Consider the following 23,762-nt stretch of genomic DNA (forward strand, 5'->3'; position numbering starts at 1 on the left):
TTCTCCTTTCATATACTTTTAGCTCTTATTATTTTTGTGCAGCTTTTTTTTGTTCCTATTTTCACTCTATCTTTGTATTTGTAAACATTGTATTTGTCTGTTTTCTGCTATTTGCAGCCATTTCTATCATTTGTGTCTTTTTGTTTCTATGCACATTTCCTAGACAGCCCACCCTCTTCCTTCCTCTCCCCTAGCAGCCAATGCTAAAGTCTGCTCTTCTGCATGAATACTATGCTGTCTCCATGGGTCCCCACCCACATGTATGATACACGCTTCCCCAGCATGCAGGGCTCAGTGGCACATCAGCTACTCCTGCTCTGCAGCCGCACACCGCAGCTCATCCTCCTGCTGCTTCCTCTGCGACATTTGCGCTTGTGTTTGCGCCATTCTGCCGCTGAGATGCGCCTGGGGCTGGTGGAGTCGGGGCGGAGTTTATCCTCCTCTGTTTAGCTTTTTTCTCCAATCCACGTGGCTCCTGAGTTACTATATTAGAGTCACAGGAAGGCAGAAGGGAGAAGTCGATGAAGGGAGGGCAGAGGTGGAATTGTGCTCTGTACCAGGAGGAGGGGGACATTGCACTGGGGTAAGTGGCTCTTCTTCTATTGTTTGCACCCCCCTTCAGTGCTGGAGGTGGCTGACTGTCATTACTGCTGGATCTGAGCTGCCTGCCAGACCTGTGTGGGCATGCTGGATGGGAAGGCTGGCTGCAGGCATGCATGGGCACATACTGCAGGAGAAAGCAGGGAGTGGGTGAACAAGCACTTTGGGAAATGCAGAGCAGAGTAGTTGCTGTAGTGTGAATGCTGAGGATAGTAGTTACTGCAATCTGAGTGCTGAATGTTAAATATAGAGTATTGGAAATGGGGCAGCCTGAGGGGTAGAAGCAGGGATGGGACATAATATAGAGGGACCCTGAAGATAGAGCAGCCTGGAAGGGTAGTAGTTGGTGTAGACTGTGGAGAGTAGTTTGTACAGTCCTGAGCGATGGATGAGATGGGACATATAGAGAGATATAGAGAGATAGCCGCCTGGATATAGAGAGATAGCCGCCTGGATATAGAGAGATAGCCGCCTGGATATAGAGAGATAGCCGCCTGGATATAGAGAGATAGCCACCTGGTTATAGAGAGATAGCCGCCTGATTATAGAGAGATAGCCGCCTGGATATAGAGAGATAGCCGCCTGGATATAGAGAGATAGCCGCCTGGATATAGAGAGATAGCCGCCTGGATATAGAGAGATAGCCGCCTGGATATAGAGAGATAGCCGCCTGGATATAGAGAGATAGCCGTCTGGATATAGAGAGATAGCCGCCTGGATATAGAGAGATAGCCGCCTGGATATAGAGAGATAGCCGCCTGGATATAGAGAGATAGCCGACTGGTTATAGAGAGATAGCCGCCTGATTATAGAGAGATAGCCGACTGGATATAGAGAGATAGCCGCCTGGTTATAGAGAGATAGCCGCCTGGATACTTGACGACACTTAGATCTTATAGAAGAGGGTAGTAGTTGCTGTAGAATGTATATTGGGGATAGCAGTTCACACAGACTGAATACAAAGGGATAGGAGCCCGGATAGAGGGGAATATTTGGCGACACTTGAATATACAGGGTAGTAGTTGATGTAGACTGTGGGTAGTAGTTTGTACAGTCCTGATATAGAGTGATAGTACACCCCGAATAGACCCTCATAGAGGATATGAGATGGGACAGCCTGGATATAGAGGGATAGCAGCCAGGATAGCGGGGAATATTGGATGGCACTTAGATATAGAGGGTAGAAGTTGGTGTAGTATGTATATTGGGGATAGTAGTTCACACAGTCTGAATATAGAGGGATCGCAGCCAGGATAGAGGGGGATATTTGATAACACTTAGATATAGAGGGTAGAAGTTGGTGTAGTATGTATATTGGGGATAGTAGTTCCCACAGTCTGGATATAGAGGGATAGCAGTGGGTATGTAATGCTGTTGGATGTGAGGGGCAGTAGTAGTTGATGCAGGCTGGGCAGGAAGAGTAAAGAGTTTGAGCAGAACAAAGGGAGTTTAGGACGCCTGGATATAGAGGGGTTTGTGCTGAGGATCCCGCAGCCTGGATATTGAGGATAGTAGTACTGTATATGAGTTTAGTCAGTATGGATAGAGACGGTAGACTCAGTATTCTGTGAAGCTTAGGTATAAGCAAGAGTATTTAGTGTAGTATGTATATTGAGAATAGTAGTTTGCACGTATTGGATATTGAGAGATGATAGTCCGTTTAGAGCAATTGGTACCGCTTTGTTCTACAGTGTAGTTTGTGCTGTAGTATCATGCATGCTGGGGATAGTAGTTTGTACTTATTGTATATTGAGAGATGATAGTCCGTATAGAGTATTTGGTACAGCTTCCATATACAAGGCAGTATGTGGTGTAGTATGTATACTGAGGATAGTAGTTTGTGCTGTCTGGCTATACAGGATATGATAGCTTCTGCTGCAGGGATAGTGAGGGTGGTAGTTTGTACATTCTGCATACAGAGGGATAGTGAGGGTGGTAGTTTGTACATTCTGCATACAGAGGGATAGTGAGGGTGGTAGTTTGTACATTCTGCATACAGAGGGATAGTGAGGGTGGTAGTTTGTACATTCTGCATACTGAGGGATAGTAGCCCGTATAGATAGAGGGTAGTAGTCCCTGCAGCCTGGGTAGAAAGTGACCATATATTGTGGAGAGCTATATTATATATATTACCAGGTCTGAGACTTATGGGGCATTCTGTATATACTGCACAACTAGCAGGAGCACACTGGACGGAGCTGGAGCCAAATTGGGGACCTGACAGACTGGGATCAGTTGTACTTTTTAGGAATTTATTAGGTTTGGCTTGAATTTGGAACAGTGTGCTGCCAAAGTGACCGCCCTTGTCCCTGCCCGCTATGGCTATATGCTGACCAGGTGTGAGAGAGCTGTTAGAAGATGCCTAGACCTTGTGGACCGTGCACTGCTGGACTATGTGTGGGCAGTGGGGGAGGTCACTGGTGGGAGCGCGTTCTGGCAGGATTCTTGAGAAGGGTGTCGGCTTGGTCCTTGGTTAGGAGCCATGCCGTGTGGTACAGAACACAGTGTCAGTGTTGATACAGTAAGCCCCTTGCACACGACCGTATGGCTTTTTCAGTATTTTGCGGTCCGCAAAAAACGGATCCGCAAAATATACGAATAACGTCCGTGCGCATTCCGTTTTTTGCAGAACGGAACAGCTGGCCCCTGATAGAACAGTACTATCCTTGTCCGTTATGCGGACAATAATTGGACATGTTCTATCTTTGAACGGAAATACGGAAACGGAAGGCATATGGAGTACCTTCCATTGAAATGAATGGTTCTGTATACGGAACGCAAAAAACGGAAGGGAAACAGAAAAGACCTAACCATGTATTGTCCTTTTGCTACATTGTTTTCTGCTTACTTTCTCCCCACACATCGATCTCATTGTACTCTCTCCTTTGTTCTCTCAGGTTTGTTGTGTTTAGCGAAATTCCAAAATAATCTAGAATTCAAAGTTTGCTTAGTAGCAGGCAACAAGCGGGCAGCTTGGCCAGAGGTCCAGTCTGTGGGGGGGAAGGGATAATGATGCCAGGTTTGGGCGCATTTTTACATACAGTATGTGGCTGGGTTCAGATTTGGAGAACCTGTAACGGGATACTGAATATTCCTCATTCCAACAAGGATTTCTTTGGCTGAATACAGAATGAGGCAACGTTGGCTTTGAGGAAAAGTATCAGTTTGCAAACTTATGGGAAAGTGTTAGCCGTGAAGCGGTGTGTATGCGTGTGAGGACACGTACGACAGCTGCATGCGAGGCATGATGCAGGTTACTCTGCTCCAACCCTGAATGTTAGCGTATCACTGCTCCAGGGTCCCGAATATCAGTGTCTAATTACTATGGGATCTCCAAGTGGCAATTGGTCACAGTATAGGAACCCTTGGGTGAAAAGGCTCCCATACAGATTAGTGTATTGCTGGCCAAACCTGAATATTTCAGTGCAATCTAATATGTGTGGGGGCAGATAATGTTGAGGGAGAGAAGGGTCAAATGTAAGCCCCCCCTTCCCCGATCCTTCTTGTTCTTCTGGCAGATAAATCATCTGGCATCTGCTTTCACGGGTGCATGGGAGAGTCAGGATTGGAGATTGGAGGTGTATGGGCGCCATTATTGCTGCCATTGAGATTGGACACTCCTCCAGTCCATTATAAATTTATACAACTCTGGAAAGTACTTGTTCAAGTTGAAAAGACACAGCAGCATATGGAAACTTATTTACAGGCAATGCTCCATGGGGGAAGAAGATATCCAAATTAGCTCTCCTCCAGAAGGAATTCATACTTCATAGGATCCAAACCAAAGACTCCTCCAGAAGGAAGACACATCTGTAGACAGCTTGCCCTTCATCAGAGCAGGTTCCTGGTTGACTAGATGAAGCACCTTTGATCAAGCTCTAGTAGATACTGGTCCTTATTGAGAAGATCCGGAGATGTATGGACACCTATTTACAAACTATGCAAATACACTCCTCCCAAAACAGAGAAAACTATGAAAGCCACCACCCCACCCAGAGCTGTGCCAAAAGCATCTCAACCAGATGTGGGACAGGAACCCCAAGAGAGAGGTGTTTACATGTGTCCATACCTTTTAGAGGAGTCTCTGGTTTGGCTGATATGAAGTCATTTTCTTCCTTACGAAGGAAAGCAAATTTGCCTACTTTTTCCCATGGAGCATTGACTGTATTAAAGGGTTGTCCAAGATTTTGATATTGATGACCTATGCTAAGGTGAGGCCATCAACATCTGATGGGCGGGGGTTTGACTCCCCGCGATTAGCTGTTTGAAAAGGTGGCAGCGCTTAGGTGAGTGACACAGCCTCTTCGTTGGACAGTGACGTCATGTTCATCAGTCGAGTGGCCTAGGCGCAGCTCAGTCCCATTGAATTGGCCTGTTCTTTAATATGGCTCTGAGGAGACCACAGCTTCTCCCAGTAGCTGATCAACAGGGGTCGGACCCCTGCCTATTCTGAGGATAAGTCATCAGGATCTCGGAAAACCCCTTTAAGCCGCCATACAGCACTGTGTCTTGTCAATGCGAACCAGTATGCTCTCAGAGTTAGGACTCATGCACACAAACTTTTTTTGCGTTCCGTATACAGTCCGTATATGGAACCATTCATTTCAATGGGTCCGCAAAAGATGCGGACAGCACTCTGTGTGCTGTCTGCATCCGTTGCTCCGTTCCGTGGCCCCGCAAAAATTATGAGGCATGTCCTATTCTTGTCCGTTTTGCGGACAAGAATAGGCATTTCTATAATGGGCCTCCTGTTCCATTCTGCAAATTGCAGAAGGCACACGGGCAGCAATTTGATGACCACAAAAAACGGCACGGTCGTGTGCATGAGCCCTTAAATGAAAGGCATCTCACCCTATTTCCACCCTATGACATGGGAACTAGAAATCAGCTGTCTATAGATGGGGGCGTCTTGATTTCGGAGGAGTCTCAGGTTTTGCTGATAGGAGATGGTTTTCCTCTTTCTGGCAGAGAACTCATTTGCATTCGGTATATCATCTGCCTGTTCGCGTGAACGCTCAGTAGTAATACCGCCGCCGATTGCCCAATGAACAAGCAAACACTCCTTCATCGGGCACCCATGGAACGGAGAGGTAGAGACTCCTGTGACTGATAAGCCTCTATTTCGAAAGACCAAAAAACTGTAATTAATAAATAACCAAAGGCAAATTGACAAACGAATAGGTCATTGTGGAGGTGCAGCGCGGAGCGCTGGTGGCACAGAGTGACTAGGACCAGGTTTGGAACTTCCTCCTGGATAATTGGTTAAAAGACGTGACTCACAATGGACGTTTATCACCTATACAAAAGAACAGAGGATAGATGAAAATGCATGATGAGATCATGGCTATCCCTAGAATGAAGGGTCCCAAGATCCCTGAGCCATGCATTGAGATGTGTGGTAGAGCGGCTGTCAAGCATCCGTGGTGTCGCTCCACTCAAAGTCTTTGGGACTGTCTTTAATTTTTTTTCTTGGTTTGTACGTGTGGCCCCCAATTATCAATGCCTTTGGAACTTCACTTATCAATATATTATCTAAAGGTCAGTGTGATTTGGTGCCCCCCGAAAAGTGTCATTGTGTTGTTTTTTTTTAATCCCCTTCCCGACACGGCACAGCGAAAAAACCTAGGGCTCCCGGACAGGCGTCAGTCTTATCTAGGGCCCCAGGCAGTTGTATCGCCCTCCTGCAGAAGGACCAATTGCTGCTCCTGCACTGTGGAAACCAGTGAGGGGGCTGCAGGTGGGCTCAGACAGGGGCGATCGGTGCTGAGGTGGACCCCTGAGGTTAGGCAGGGGACAGCAGTGTTTGGCACCCCCTGTTAGTACTATGATTGGCTGGTATGCTATACCCGCCAATCGCAGCACTACACGGGCATACGTTGCAGAGAGGTTCTGTGCTGTTTGTTGGCTGGCTGAGACTTGTGGTGCACCACTATCTGCTGTGTTACTGTGAAGAAAAACTATATCTGCAGCAGTTCCAGATCACTGCTCCCTATCCCTCTCCCTCCCTACCGCATCCCACCTGTCCGCTTTTAGCAGACGCCAAGCCACCCGTGTACGCATTACTGTCATGGTAGTGCGAGCTATGACCACCAGGCGCTGATCACTGTGTACATCTGTACATTTGGTTCTGGGTTTATGAAGGGGTAGGACACACAGCTTGAACCCTAAGGAAATGTGTAGGACCCCACTGCTGGTCCAGGGCCGCCAGCTCTGTGTGGTTGATCTTTCAGATGAAGTTCTGAAGCCGTACAGAGCCATGCGGAAAACGACAGTATGTGCACATTGTAGAGATGGCTGTGTGTAATACCTACGTGTATGATGATCAAGGTCCTACCAAACCAAGGGACTTCTAGAAGTGATGGTGCCCATATTGTACCCGGGCATTTCCCTCCAAACAACAAGGTGTTCCAAAAGGGGCATATGAAAGGAGACCATTTATCACAAACCTGCCTTGAAAAACCTGGCCTGTGTGTAAAGGAATGCCTCACAGTGCACCACTCGTCCATGGACTATCATGTACCCCTTTATTATACCCTCATATACACCGCACAGCTTACATATTGACTTTTCACCTTCTACTACACATTCACTTCTGGAAAATACCCGTGGTTGTCAGAATGCTACTATCTCGTGACAAATACCTTTGGGGTGTAGTTTCCAAAATGGAATCACTTTTTGGGGGTCTCCACTGTAGAGGGTACTTCAGCATCTCTTCAAATGCAACATGGCACCCAAAAACCATTCCAGCAAAATCTTCCTTCCAAAAGCCATTTCTTTAGGCCCCCCCCCCCCAGACACCCAGCACCACGTCATTTTAGAGCGTCAGTATGCCATTGTTTTAGTGTCCTTAAGCCAGACCACCCTGAAGTGTGTATATGCCATTGTCTGAGGAACGTCAATAGTTCTCTGCGTCAGGGCATCTGTCAGCAGTTTTGTCCCTATGACACGGGCTGACCTGTTCCATGTGCACTTGGCAGCTGAAGGCATCTGTGTTGGTCCCATGTTCCTATGTGTCCGCATTGCTGAGAAAAAGGAGGGTTTAATATATGCAAATGAGCCTCTAGGAGCAACGGGGGCGTTACCATTACACCTAGAGGCTCTCTCTGCCACTGCCGCAGCCTCTGCAGTGTAAATGTCACCATCACACCTGGTCCTGTCAATCAAAGTGCAGAGGGCATGGCAGTTGCAGAGAGAGCAGAGCCTCTAGGTGTAATGGTAACGCCCCCGTTGCTCCTAGAGGCTCATTTGCATATATTAAACCCTCATTTTTCTCAGCAATGTGGACACATAGAAACATGGGACCAACACAGATGCCTTCAGCTGCCAAGCGCACATGTAACAGGTCAGACAGTGTCATAGGTACAAAACTGCTGACAGATGCCCTTTTAGATCTCACAAAGTGTCACCATCGTCCACGGACCTCCCCGAGGGCTGAGCATGCTGCTTGTAGTCCACATTCTTCTTCTACATGCAGCCTGACCTAGAAGATAAGCCCCTTGTAGTAATCTTATCATAGTGGATAATCTGTAAGTTTGTGTCAGGGGTTCGTCTGCTGCTTCCATTGCCTTCAGTCCAGGGTCGGGATTCAGCTCTGGGCAATGAAGAGGTTAATAATAGTATCTTACATCAGGCGGTGATGTCATCCCTGTAGTTGTAAAAAGTCCTCCAGGAAGTGTAACTTTTAGGTGGAACGCCCCCTTATTGAGGTCCTTGGCACAGGATGTAGATTGTAGCTGATGTGTCCTGGGGGGTGGGTCAGTGTAACACATCAGAGGGGGGTGGGGGGGCTTTCACAATGGAATCTGTGTGGGGGCAGGTCTGGTGGTCTCTATGAAATCGGACTCTTCTAGTAGGTTGGGATTCATGTGGTTTACATTATGGCTCCAGTCAAGACTTTCCAATACGTCAGGCGGATGTCAGCCCGAGCTCCGGTAGAGAGTCTTAGAGGGTGGCGTGGATGAGAACAGCTGCAAAGAGAGAAAGTCCAGAAAATGTTTTCTCTTTGCATTAAAAAGTAATTTGGTCCCACATTCAATTCCTATAGCTGTTTTTTTTATTTATTTTTAAATTGCAAGCCAAAGCAAAAAAAAATATAAAAAATTGACAATTTTTTTTTTTATTTGGTAACACTCGCAGCTGTAAAGTTCTCCAAAAATTCTAATGGGTCAACTAGCTTCTTATAAAATTAACCTAAAGCTGGCCATACACCCGACACTAAAGTTGGAGGAAAAATCGGCTATTTCGGCTGACTGCGAACTGGCCAATGGCAGACTCTTCTTGGCCAAAAATATAGGCCGCGGCATTGGAAAGTTTCAGCCATTGTAGTCTGAAGCTACATGTGTATAACATGGTTGCCCAAGTTTGGGGCTGAGCTGCAATACCAAGCGGCCTTCTCTCAGTGACATCACATTCATTGGTCACGTGGTCTAGGCGCAGCTAAGTCCCATTCAAGTGAATGAGCCTGGGCTGCAATACCAAGCACAGCCACTATACAATGTACGGCACTGTGCTTGGTAATCTGCGGGAGTGAGCGCTGCTGCCTTCTCAAAATAGCTGATTGGCGGAGGTCCTGGGTGTCAGACCGCCACCGATCAGATACTGAAGACCTTTCCAGAGGATTGGTCATCAGTAAAAAAAATCCTGAAAAACCCTTTTAAGCCCTGTTGCTTTATTTTTCATTTTATATGTATTTTGGCAATCTGAAAAGGTTGCTGTAGTGGACACAGTCTTTAAGAAGGTTAATAATGGTTAATTTCCTTCACGCGAGAGTCTTTCTGATTCAGAGGTATTAAGAGATTATGGCGTCTGTTTTTCTTTAGGGCAGCTATAAAAGGATGGAAAATTAGCAAACAGTAGATAAGAAGAAGCGATTCTACCAGGTGTTATGTGCGAGGGTAAGTAGGATGAGGTACCATCTGATATTGAAACAGCTGTGTAATGACAGGCACCAAAGCTTCCTGAATGGCCAGAATGTACGGGTCTAAAGAACATCAAAATTACAAACTCATGGTAACAACTTCAATACTGCTTGTCACAACTCGTGAAAAACTGATATGTGGACACTTGGTGAGGATTCTCCTGCTCAAATCCCACTGAAAGGAAAAAAGTTCAAGTCACTACTGACATAAACATCGATTCTGCAGTTAATAATAATACATCCTGTATATAGGAATATAACTACTATAATACTGCCTCCTATATACAAGAATATACCTACTATAATACTGCTCCTATGTACAAGAATATACCTACTATAATACTGCTCCTATGTACAAGAATATAACTACTATAATACTACTCCTATGTACAAGAATATACCTACTATAATACTGCTCCTATGTACAAGAATATAACTACTATAATACTGCTCCTATGTACAAGAATATTACTACTATAATACTGCGCCTATGTGCAAGAATATAACTACTTTAATACTGCTCCTATGTACAAGAATATAACTACTATAATACTGCCTTCTATGTACAAGAATATACCTACTATAATACTGCTCCTATATACAAGAATATAACTACTATAATACTGCTCCTATGTACAAGAAAATAACTACTATAATACTGCTCCTATGTACAAGAATATAACTACTATAATACTGCTCCTATGTATAAGAATATAACTACTATAATACTGCTCCTATGTACAAGAATATAACTACTATAATACTGCCTCCTATGTACAAGAATATAACTACTATAATACTGCTCTATGTACAAGAAAATAACTACTATAATACTGCTCCTATGTACAAGAATATAACTACTATAATACTGCCTCCTATGTACAAGAATATAACTACTATAATACTGCCCCTATGTACAAGAATATAACTACTATAATACTGCTCTATGTACAAGAATATAACTACTATAATACTGCTCCTATGTACAAGAATATAACTACTATAATACTGCCTCCTATGTACAAGAATATAACTACTATAATACTGCTCCTATGTACAAGAATATAACTACTATAATACTGCTTCCTATGTACAAGAATATAACTACTATAATACTGCTCCTGTGTACTAGAATATAACTGCTATAATACTGCCTCCTATGTACAAGAATATAACTATTATAATACTGCTTCCTATGTACAAGAATATAACTACTATAATACTGCCTCCTATGTACTAGAATATAACTACTATAATACTGCTCCTATGTACAAGAATATAACTACTATAATACTGCTTCCTATGTACAAGAATATAACTACTATAATACTGCTCCTGTGTACTAGAATATAACTGCTATAATACTGCCTCCTATGTACAAGAATATAACTATTATAATACTGCTTCCTATGTACAAGAATATAACTACTATAATACTGCCTCCTATGTACTAGAATATAACTACTATAATACTGCTCCTATGTACAAGAATATAACTACTATAATACTGCTCCTATGTACAGGAATATAACTACTATAATACTGCCCCTATGTATAAGAATATAACTACTATAATATTACCTCCTATGTACTAGAATATAACTGCTATAATACTTGCCGAAACTGCCTGCCGAATTCTAACAACGCTAGTGTAAAAGTATCGTAAGGCTACTTTTACACTTGCGGTAGAGTGATCCGGCAAGCAGTTCCGTCGCCGGAACTGCCTGCCGGATCAGGCAATCTGCATGCAAATGGACAGCATTTGTAGACGGATCCGGATCCATCTTTCAAATGCATTGCAAGAACGCATCCGTCTCTCCGTATGTCATCCAGAGAAACGGATCCGGCATTGCAGTATTTTTAATGCCGGATCCGGCATTCCGACAACTGATCCTAAATTTTGTACGGAGATAAAAACGCAGCATGCTGAGTTTTTATCTTTTGCCTGATCAGTTCAAATGACTGAACAGAAGACATCCTGAACAGAATGCTCTCCATTTAGAATGCATGGGGATATACCTGATCAGTTCTTTTCCAGCATTGAGCCCTTTTGACGGAACTCAGTGGCGTAAAAGAAAAACGCAAGTGTGAAAGTACCCAGAACTCATCATCTTTCCCCCATCTTGCTCAACCCCCCCAACAGACCTATCTATCACGATCAATATCTGCACACTATCCCCGGTCAACCAAGTCCGCTGCCTTGGAGTGACCTTGGATTTTGCCCTCTCCTTCCGACCGCACATCTAAGCCCTTTCCACCACCTGCCGCCTCCAACTCAAAAACATCTCCTGCATCCGTGCTTTCCTCAACTTTGAATCTGCGAAAATGCTCATACATGCCCTCATCACCTCCCGACTAGACTACTGCAACATTCTCCTGTGTGGCCTTCCATCTAGCACTCTTGCACCCCTTCAATCTATCCTGAACTCTGCTGCCCGACTAATCCACCTCTCACCCTGTTAATCCTCTGCCTCTCCCCTCTGCCAATCCCTTCACTGGCTCCCCATTGCCCAGCGAATTCACTTCATAGTACTAACAAATACATACAAGGCCGTCCACAACCTGTTCCCTCCATACATCTCTGAGCTACTTTCCCGATACATCCCCACACGCACTCTCCGATCCTCACAAGACGTCCTCCTCTCCTCTTATCGCCTCTTCCCACAATAGACTCCAAGATTTCTCCCGCACATCCCCCATACTCTGGAACTCACTACCCCAACATATCAGACTCTCATTAACAGTGGAAAAGAAACCTGAAAACCCACCTCTTCAGACAAGCCTACAACCAGTGACCCTGCTGCCTCTATACCGCCATGAACAAATTCACCCGCACCTACTGTGTCCTTCTCCCATACCATGTAGATTGTGAGCCCTCACGGGCAGGGCCCTCTCTCCTTCTGTACCAGTCTGTAACTCGTCTTGTCTGTATTATGTATGTGCACCGCTTATCATATGTACAGCGCTATGGAATGAATGGCACTTTAATAATAATAAATAATAATAATAAATAATACCCTAAAGAGAACAATGTCTGACAGTCTGAACAGGTCTCTGCAGAAAGTAGAGGAGCATGGACAGATGGAGTAGTGGTGGGGGTCTCCTGCTGCGGTCAGTTGCCATACACTACAAATCTCCTTCTACAAATTTCTGCAACCCCTTAAACCTAATAACCATTCCTCTGACCCCTGCTCCTTTGGTTCCTCTTGCAGGAGCATTATGGAATGCTCGTTCTGTCTGTAACAAACTGTCGTACATTCCCGATCTTTTCATCTCTCAAAACCTTTCCTTTCTGGGTCTCACAGAAACATGGCTGACACCCTCAGACACCTCCTCCCCTGCTGCACTTTCTTATAGTGGATTTCAATTCACTCACACCCCCCGCCCCGGCTGCAAACATGGTGGAGGAGTTGGTCTTCTCCTATCAGACACCTGCTCCTACAGCCCAACTCCACTGCCACCCTCCATTAAGCTCACCTCGTTTGAAGTACACTCTGTTCGCATCTACTCTCCCTCCAACCTTCAAGTAGCCGTCATTTACCGCCCTCCAGGCCCAGCTACCATCTTTCTTGACCACTTTAACACCTTCCTACTACACTTTCTTTCTGCCGACATCCCCACTATCATCATGGGTGACTTCAACATCCCTATTGACACATGCCACTCGGCCGCCTCTAAACTCCTGTCAATCTCTTCCTCCTTCGGCCTATCACAGTGGTCTTCAGCTCCCACCCACAGAGATGGTCACACTCTGGATCTGATCTTTACCCGCCTGTGCTCCCTATCTAACCTTTCTAATTCGCCTCTTCCCCTATCCGACCACAACCTACTCACCTTCTCTTCATTGGTCTCTTCTGCTGCTCCCCCGGTCCACACACTAGCACACCCCCGCAGGAACCTCAAACATCTCGACTTTTGCTTGCTTTCTGACTCTCTTCTCCCACTCTCTACCATCTGTTCCCTCCAAGACCCAGATGCTGCCACCACCCTATATAACACCACAATTTGTGGCAGGGGCTGAGGTGTACATTGGCGTAGAGTCGGGAGGGATGCCTATCACCCTCCAAGATCCATCTGGCTGAACTGTGCCCAAAGCCAGTGCGGGGTAGGCCTGAATAAGTGGGCCACCCAAGAGAGTGGGATGAAAGAAAGAAGGGTCGGGAGGGTGGGGCCTGAAGCGACCGTCCACAGGGTGAGGTTGCGTGAGAATAAATAGTCAGCAGCCCCGCCCACAAATACAGGCTGTAACCAGCCTTAATACAAGTACAGCTCTGGACACTGTTGCCCCCCTCACACACAACAAAACCTGAAAAATCAACAGACAACCCTGGCACACCAACCTGACCAAAAAACTCAGACAAGCTTCCAGGGCAGCGATGGAAGAAATCACATTCTAAAGATCATTTCACCGCATTCAAGCCATCACTCCTCATATTCAAATCCTCACTCGCTGATGCAAAACAGGCCTACTTCTCATCTCTCATATCTTCCCTGTCCCACAGCCCTAAACAACTTTTTAGCACTTTTAACTCCCTTCTCTGTCCCCCAGCGCCCCCACCCTCTCCTCTCTTCTCAGCTGAGGACTTTGCCAAATATTTCAAACAAAAGATAGTCAACATCAGAGAAAACTTTACTACACAGTCCCCACAGACCCTCTACACAACTGCTCAGTCCTCTTCTCCCAAAACCCGCTTCTCCACCATTACAGAAGAAAAACTATTCACTCTACTCTCCAAATCTCATCTGACCACCTGTGCACTTGACCCAATCCCATCCCACCTCATTACTAACCTCACCACAGTGTTTATCCGAGCCCTAACTCATCTCTTCAACCTATCACTAAACTCTGGTGTCTTCCCCTCTGCTTTCAAACATGCTACCATTACACCCATCCTCAAAAAGCCTTCACTTGACCCATCTTCCTTGTCCAGTTATCGCCCCATATCGCTTCTTCCGTATGCCTCAAAGCTACTTGAACAACATGTCCATTCTGAACTGTCCTCCCACCTCTCCTCCTGCTCCCTCTTTGACCGCCTACAATCTGGCTTCCGACCCCACCACTCGACCGAGACTGCCCTTACCAAAGTCACCAATGACCTACTGACAGCCAAAACCAAGAAACAATATTCTGCCCTCCTTCTCCTTGACCTGTCCTCTGCCTTCGACACTGTTGACCACTCCCTTCTGTTGCAAACTCTCTCATCTCTTGGCATCACTGATCTGGCCCTCTCCTGGATCACATCATACCTCACAGACCGGATGTTTAGCGTCTCCCACTCCCGTACTACCTCCTCGTCTCATTCCCTCTCTGTTGGTGTCCCGCAAGGCTCATGCCCTCATCACCTCCCGACTAGACTACTGCAACATTCTCCTCTGTGGCCTTCCATCTAGCACTCTCGCACCCCTCCAATCTATCCTTAACTCTGCTGCCTGACTAATCCACCTCTCACCCTATTACTCCTCTGCCTCTCCCCTCTGCCAATCCCTTCACTGGCTCCCCATTGCCCAGCGAATTCACTTCAAAGTACTAACAAATACATACAAGGCCGTCCATATCCTGTCCTCTCCCTACATCTCTAAGCTACTTTCCCGATACATCCCCACACGCAATCTCCGATCTTCACAAGACCTCCTTCTCTCCTCTCCTCTTATCGCCTCTTCCCACAATAGACTCCAAGATTTCTCCCGTGCATCCCCCATACTCAGGAACTCACTACCCCAACATATCAGACTCTCACCAACAGTAATCCTTCAAAAGAAACCTGAAAACCCACCTCTTCAGACAAGCCTACAACCAGTGACCCTGCTGCCTCTATACCGCCACGACCAACTTCACCCGCACCTACTGTGTCCTTCTCCCATACCATGTAGATTGTAAGCCCTCACGGGCAGGGCCCTCTTTCCTTCTGTACCAGTCTGTAACCCGTCTTGTTTATGATTAGTGCAATTGTCTGTATTATGTATGTGCACCGCCTATCATATGTACAGCGCTATGGAATGAATGGGACTTTAATAATAATAAATAATAATAAATAAATAATACCCTAAAGAGAACAATGTCTGACAGTCTGAACAGGTCTCTGCAGACAGTAGAGGAGCATGGACAGATGGAGTAGTGGTGGGGGTCTCCTTCTGCGGTCAGTTGCCATACAGGCAGGTACAGGATTTTGAGGAGGAGGGACGTGATGGAGTATTCTACTGCTTATTGTTTATGTACAGTTCACTGTAAGAGCGCCCTCTGCTGCTGGCTGAAAGCAGGATTCTTTACTGTAACAGCCGAGATGCTGTGAATGGTTTAGGGCTCATTCAGACAGCCGTAAGTGTTTAGCAGTCTGCAAATTTCAGATGCGGAGAACACTGTTACCAGCCATGTGCGTTTTGCATTTTCCAGCGCTATATAGCAATGTCTATTCATGTCCACAATTGCAGACAAGAATAGGACATGCTTGCTAAGAGCTCATTTGCATCCCTTCCTTCCCAGAATTCCAGAGGAGCATGATGTATGCCCTATAAGTCTCCTCACGCCGACTAAGGCGCTCTCCCCAAGGAGAGATAGTACCCCTCAAATACAGGTCTAAGAAGTGCTGCTAAGTGACGCTGCCTGTATCTGGAGGTTCTGCACACTGGATCACGTAGTACCGTCACCCTGCCCCCGCCCTGAGATTGCTGATAGCAGGGAGCAATAGATTGGGCTCATCTGCAGAGGAGAGACCATACATTGAAGGTGTACTGTCCCTTTAATGACCATAGGTCTGGATTGCAACCTTAACCATAAGGAAGTCAATGAATTCCAACTCCCATCAGATACAAACCGTGAAATCCGGACAGAGAATAAGAATCATCTCGTGGCTGTGAGATCCTTCATACAGACTAGAGATGAGCAAATTTCATATTATATGCTTCGTTTACTGTTAACGGATCCGCCCGGAGAGGACTCTCCTGCATAACGGAAACGGGACGGATCCGTTTTGCAGCCCATAGACTTCTATTATGACGGAAAGAGTGAAGGAATGCCTCTAAAGACTTTCCGTCATAGAATTGCGTTATGGTCCGTGGTAACGGAATCCATAACGCAATTCACCTTTTAACAGTAAACGAAGCGTGAACCAATTTCGTAGCATGAAATTCACTTATCTCTAATAGAGACGTTGGGGGTGGGGGGGGGGGGGTTTCAGGAAATCCCGTCAGGAAATGGTTAAGACGTCTTATAGCCTCCCTGCGGCCTGTTTCAGATGTTGCTGTAAATGGCGGAAGTTCTTTATATTTTTTTTTCGATTGCAGTTTTCTTGTGAATTTTGGAAGTAACTGAGTAACGTATTTGTGGATTTTTTTTAACGATGTAACAGAACATCGCCACTTGTGGTTATTTATTGAGATGTTTTCTCATTTAAAGGGAGTCTGCCAGCAGTTTTGATCATGCGATACTGCTGACAGCACTAGGTGGGGGCTGGGGAGAGCAGTAGATCCTTGCCTTTTGCAACACTTTTATTTTTTATTATCAGAAGTAGTGTGAATATGACACTTTATTCTGCCAGGTTCTGCCTCTTAGGTGCCTGGAGGCAGAGCGTCACCCTCTGGTCTGAGCGACAGCTGTAATGGTCTCTAGCTATATCTCTCTCAAGACAGTGGGGAAGAAAATTGTGGGGGCATCACATACAGTACCATATGTATATCCTGAATTCAGGGGAGAGGGGTTAATTGCAGTGCATCCTGGGAGATGCAAGTGCTTGATGAGCAGCTGCCCACCCACAAAAAGGGAAGAAAGTTCTCCAGATAAGTAAGTAAAAAGCTACTTTTATATTCACAACTAGGGGGAGCTTAGAACATAGGGGGGGATTTATCATTAGGAGAATATTTGAAGTCAGTTTTGCTTCAGGGCTCGTTCACACGAACGTTTTTGCGTTCCGTATACGGAACCATTCATTTCAATGGTTCCGCAAGAAAAACTGAATGTACTCCGTATGCATTCCGTTTCCGTATTTCCATTTTTCTGTCACGTTCAAAGATAGAACATGTACTATTATTGCCCGCAAATCACGTTCCATGGCTCCATTCAAGTCAATGGGTCCGCCAAAAAAAAAAAAAAAAAAGGAACACATACGGAATGTACTCATGTTATGCCCAGCCCAATTTTTTCTATGTAATTACTATATATGCCATACGGAAAAACTGAACTGGAAACACTACTGAAACAAAAACAAAAAAAGATCCGTTAAAAGCGGCCCGCAAAACACTGAAAAAGCCATACGGTCGTGTGAACGAGCCCTCAGACTGTGTTGGAGTACTTTGTGCCAAATTTATCAAATGTTGCATGTTGTTTGATAAATTTGGCTTGTCCTTAAACCTAAGGCCTCTTTCACACGGGCGGGTATTCCGCGCGGATGCGATGCGTGAGGTGAACGCATTGCACCCGCACTGAATCCGGACTCATTCATTTCTATGGGGCTGTGCACACGAGCGGTGATTTTCACGCATCACTTGTGCGTTGCGTGAAAATCGCAGCATGCTCCTCTTTGTGCGTTTTTCACGTAACGCAGGCCTTATAGAAATGAATGGGGTTGCGTGAAAATCGCAAGCATCCGCAAACAAGTGCGGATGCGGTGTGATTTTCAGGCACGGTTGCTAGGAGACGATCGGGATGGGGACCCGATCATTATTCTTTCCCTTTATAACATGGTTATAAGGGAAAATAATAGCATTCTGAATACAGAATGCATAGTACAATAGCGCTGGAGGGGTTAAAAAATAAATAAATTTTTAACTCACCTTAATCCACTTGTTCGCGCAGGCGGCATCTCTTCTGTCTTCATCTGTGAGGAAAAGGACCTTTGATGACATCACTACGCTCATCACATGGTCCATCACCATGGTGATGGATTATGTGAATGACCATGTGATGAGCGCAGTGACGTCATCAAAGGTCCTTTTCCTCACAGATGAAGACAGAAGAGATGCCGCCTGCGTGAACAAGTGGATTAAGGTGAGTTAAAATATATTTATTTTTATTTTTTTAACCCCTCCAGCGCTATTTTACTATGCATTCTGTATTCAGAATGCTATTATTTTCCCTTATAACCATGTTATAAGGGAAAATAATAAAATCTACACAACACCGAACCCAAACCCAAACTTATGTGAAGAAGTTCGGGTCTGGGTACCACATTCAGTTTTTTATCACGCGTGTGCAAAACGCTTTGCACCCGCGCGATAAAAACTGAACAACGGAACGCAATCGCAGTCAAAACTGACTGCAATTGGGTACCTACTCGCGTGGGTTTGCCGCAATGCACCGGGACGCATCCGGACCTAATCCGGACATGCTCGTGTGAAAGAGGCCTATCACTTGAGAAGCTACTCCAATTTTCCTACTCCACCCTGCTCCTGGAGTGAGATTGCGACTTATTTGCGACTTTTTAAAAAGAGTCTCAATGATAAATCTGGAGTGAAACCCATTAACATAGCTCACCACGCCCACTGTCCCACCCATATTACAAAACTGGACTGAGTGGTGTACACATGCAAAAAGGTTGCAAAATTTTGCGCAAGCGAGTGCAAAAAAGTCGCAAAAGCCCTATTTTGCCACTTTTTGATGCCATAATACTGAAGTGAAGGTATGATAAATCAGAGCCATAGTGTTTATATCATGAATACAATGAGCTCCCTCTAGTGGTGGCTGCAGGATGTCAGAATTTTATCAATAAAATAAAAGATTTTGTCTTAGACCAGGGATGCCCAACCTGCGACCCTCCAACTGTTGCAAAACTACAACTCCCAACATGCCCTGATATGTGTAGGCTGTCCAGGCATGCTGGGAGTTGTAGTTTTGCAACAGCTGGAGGGCCGCAGGTTGGGCATCCCTGTCTTAGACCATCAACCTCTGACAGCTGGGACTTGTAGTGCTGATGTTAGGCTAGCTCCATTTTTGGTCCCTGCTGAAAATATATATATATATATATTCCCTTCATTTGGAACTGCCGGAGTTTTTCTTTAAAATGCCCTTTTTAAAAAAAAAAACCCATCCAAAACAGATGTAGCAGGGCCGAGGATGTCAATGAGTTGGTCACAGTTTATGTTGCCATCACAGTGTGTTTGTGATTTTGCTGAGCTTCCCAGATACAATGGTAACGTCAGCTCTGCTACATCTGTATTGGCTGAAGATTGCCGATGGAGCTGATCTGCGATGTCCTTGCTGTTATAAGGAATAATAATAATATCCTAACGTATAAAGTGTCTGTAACACCGGGTATAAAGCGCGCCGGTGGTGGGGGCGCGATGGGAGCAGCGCGTTTGAAGCCGCCTTGTGATGTGATGCTTCCCTTTATCTCTACCGGGTCTTCTAAGCCCGACTCCTGCGTTTTATGACTGCGCCTTGGGCGACGCTACATACATGAATAACCGGGGAACATCCGGGGAATCGCTTTTTTACTGTCCTGTAGCATGAAATAACTTAAATAAAGGGTGGAAATTATTTACAAATTTTCTTTTTCTAGGGTAACGGTAACGGCAGGCGACATCTTGTAATTTAAATGCTTTTTTCGTATGGTCTCATACCCAGAGTATTGCGGATTTCATGCAACGATTGGGCGTCATTTTGCTCTGTAATCGAACGCAGTCACTTCTATTTAACCCTGGACTTAAAGGGATTGTCCAGGACTCAAATCATAATGATCTATCCTTAAGGGCTCATGCACCCGAATGTATTTTGTTTCCATGTCCGTTCAGTTTTTTTGGCGGACAGGATGCGGCCCCATTCACTGTCTGTACTGTAGGGGTCTAACGCCCAGCTCCCCCACGATCAGCTGCTGGTGTTTGGGTAAGCACCTGAAATTTCACATTCATTGGCGACATAGCCCTTGTACAAGTGAATGGGACTGACCTGCAATACCAAGCACAGCCACTATACTTTGTATGGCGCTGTGCTTAGTATACTGGGAGGAGGCTGTAGCGCTCGACCGCACCCTCACCGATCAGATACTGATGGCCTGAGGATTTGAGTCCAGGACAGCCCTATAGAAGGGTCGTCTATATTAGTCAATTTTCTTCTTATTAGAAGGGTCCCCCGAAAATGAGCTTTTCATAGGTTACCCCATTTGTGCAATCCCTGGCGATCAGTTGTGATCTGCAGGAGAACATGGCAGCAAGTGTTCTATTTCTCCACAGCGCCCTCACTGGAGAAATCCAGTATTACATGATGTCAATGGAAATTATTGGGCTGTATAATGCATAATCCTGGTGGATCCCCCAGATACAGAGACGCTTTTAGATGCTCTTCATACATGAGGGGGGATCGGACCAAGGGAACCCCCCTCCCCCACTTCTATTAACGACCCCATCTCCTTTAAGCCTGTGTTCACATCTGGTGGTCAGATCACTACAAGTAAAGCTGCTTCTGTACTGTGACAGCAATAAGTGCAAGATGTGAACACAGCCTAAAGGGGATAGCCCCCCTCTCCCCGTCCTGATGTGATTGTAAGCTCTTGTGTGAAGCAGTGCTGGGCTGTGGTGGGAAGGGATGTTATGAGGCGCTGACTTTTTGACAGTATCAGCGAGGTGCAGGGAGGCAGAGGCACGGCTGCGCTGCAGATAACAGTGTAGATAAAGGGGCGCACACACTGCCGCAAAGGTCAGAGAAGTAGTTGGTATTTCAGTCAGTGACAAGCGAAATTCAATGAAGATGAGAGACGATGACATCACCGAACAAACGAAAGGAAACTGAATCCAACACCTGTAATTTATATTCTTAGTAGTAACTTATATACATTGTAGCACTATGGCATTATCCTGTACCCCGAGTGTCAGTGTCATTATCCTGTACCCCGAGTGTCAGTATCATTATCCTGTACCCCGAGTGTCAGTGTCATTATCCTGTACCCCAAGTGTCAGTGTCATTATCCTGTACCCCGAGTGTCAGTGTCATTATCCTGTACCCCAAGTGTCAGTGTCATTATCCTGTACCCCGAGTGTCAGTGTCATTATCCTGTACCCCAAGTGTCAGTGTCATTATCCTGTACCCCAAGTGTCAGTGTCATTATCCTGTACCCCGAGTGTCAGTGTCATTATCCTGTACCCCGAGTGTCAGTGTCATTATCCTGTACCCCAAGTGTCAGTGTCATTATCCTGTACCCCAAGTGTCAGTGTCATTATCCTGTACCCCAAGTGTCAGTGTCATTATCCTGTACCCCAAGTGTCAGTGTCATTATCCTGTACCCCAAGTGTCAGTGTCATTATCCTGTACCCCAAGTGTCAGTGTCATTATCCTGTACCCCAAGTGTCAGTGTCATTATCCTGTACCCCAAGTGTCAGTGTCATTATCCTGTACCCCAAGTGTCAGTGTCATTATCCTGTACCCCAAGTGTCAGTGTCATTATCCTGTACCCCAAGTGTCAGTGTCATTATCCTGTACCCCGAGTGTCAGTGTCATTATCCTGTACCCCAAGCGTCAGTGTCATTATCCTGTACCCCAAGCGTCAGTGTCATTATCCTGTACCCCAAGTGTCAGTGTCATTATCCTGTACCCCAAGTGTCAGTGTCATTATCCTGTACCCCAAGTGTCAGCGTGTCATTATCCTGTAGCCCAAGTGTCAGTGTCATTATCCTGTACCCCAAGTGTCAGTGTCATTATCCTGTACCCCAAGTGTCAGTGTCATTATCCTGTACCCCAAGTGTCAGTGTCATTATCCTGTACCCCAAGTGTCAGTGTCAGTATCCTGTACCCCAAGTGTCAGTGTCATTATCCTGTACCCCTAGTGTCAGTGTCATTATCCTGTACCCCAAGTGTCAGTGTCATTATCCTGTACCCCGAGTGTCAGTGTGTCATTATCCTGTACTCCAAGTGTCAGTGTCATTATCCTCTACCCCAAGTGTCAGTGTCATTATCCTGTACCCCAAGTGTCAGTGTATCACTATCCTGTACCCCGAGTGTCAGTGTCATTATCCTGTACCCCGAGTGTCAGTGTCATTATCCTGTACCCCGAGTGTCAGTGTCATTATCCTGTACCCCAAGTGTCAGTGTGTTATTGTCCTGCCCCCCACATGTCGGTGTGATTGATAATTACACACATAACCTTCTCCTGTAGGATTCTGTATTTAGAGAGCTGTAACTTGATGTTTTTCCTGAATGTCCTGATAAGATTATAAGGGGCATTGACTTTTGCGTTCAGTACAAATTCCAGTCTGTGCTGTTTCCAGAGACCAAATATTTGCCTCATTTTGGGGGGGGGACGGACGCTTCCAGCTGATGTTACGTGTGCAGCAAGAAGCAACAAGCGCTGGGTTCCTATAGGTAAGAAGACATGTCAGGAAGGGGAGGAAAGGCTTTTATTAATTATTTGCTTTGAATAAAACAGGTTTTTCCGTTATCTGCTCAGTAATTGATTGGCAGGAGCTGATGATGTGAACCTTGGAACAGGACAAGCAGTCTGTCCCGACTCTGGCCACATGCATGCTCGGCCTCCGAGAAACGTGCATGGCCAGCTTTACATCGTATTACTCAGCGTGACCGCATCCGCTGCTACAATCAGTGATGGACGCTTTCCTGCAGTCTCTTTGCTGCAAACGCTGACAAAATGGCTGGCGTTAGGCCCCCTGCGCACATTGCGAATGCCGGTTTGGATATGGTGCGGAAATGCACATAAATCAGCATGGATCTCACGTGTGTTCGCCACCATCGTGTGCAGGTAGGTGGTCTTAGGTAGCTTTTCATTTAGGGGCTGGCTACCTGACGTGACGCAAATCTGTGCGACTTTTTTGCGTCTTGCTGTCGCCCGACTATTTTAGAACCGTGATTTTTGCCGTGAAAACACAACAAGGTCAAGACGAATCGTGCGACATGCATTAAAGTCAATGGAGTAAAAGTCGTGCGCCACAAAACTCGACAGGGGTCATTTACTATAGTGTTTGGCGCCTGTTTTAGTCTCATTTTCCTATTTTAGACTGCCCAATTTTTTTTGGGCGCATTTACTAAATGAAAATGCGCCTGTTTCAGAGGCGCTTGCACCTTGTTGAACAGTTTTCAGTTTGAGACTAAGGCCCCCCCTCCCCTCCACACGAACGTGTGCGCCCCGTGGCCGTGCTGCAATGCACAAACACAGTCCGTGGGGCAGCTGCAGCAGATCGCGGACCCATTCAAGTGATCCGGCCGTTCCGCAAAAAGATTGAACATGTCCTATCTTTTTGCGGAACGGAAGTACGGGACGAAACACCACGGAAGCGCTCCGTAGGGTTCCGTTCCGTGCTTCTATTCCGC

General features: G+C 45.8%; 1 protein-coding gene across 3 annotated transcripts in view; it reads left to right on the forward strand.

Annotated features, from left to right (window-relative positions):
* Positions 1 to 276: 276 nt before the first annotated feature.
* ST3GAL1 (ST3 beta-galactoside alpha-2,3-sialyltransferase 1) overlaps positions 277 to 23,762 on the forward strand; it is a 136,706-nt gene continuing 113,220 nt past the window's right edge. For 2 of the 3 annotated variants that reach the window (XM_040432177.1, XM_040432183.1), the window contains exon 1: positions 277 to 583. The gene's annotated coding sequence lies outside the window, so the exon portion shown is untranslated. Of the gene's footprint in view, positions 584 to 3,028; positions 3,107 to 23,762 lie in introns of those variants that run through there. The other variant, XM_040432181.1, reaches the window with a different exon arrangement.

The sequence above is a fragment of the Bufo bufo genome, chromosome 5, assembly GCF_905171765.1.
Source record: "Bufo bufo chromosome 5, aBufBuf1.1, whole genome shotgun sequence".
In the NCBI taxonomy this organism is placed as follows: domain Eukaryota; kingdom Metazoa; phylum Chordata; class Amphibia; order Anura; family Bufonidae; genus Bufo; species Bufo bufo.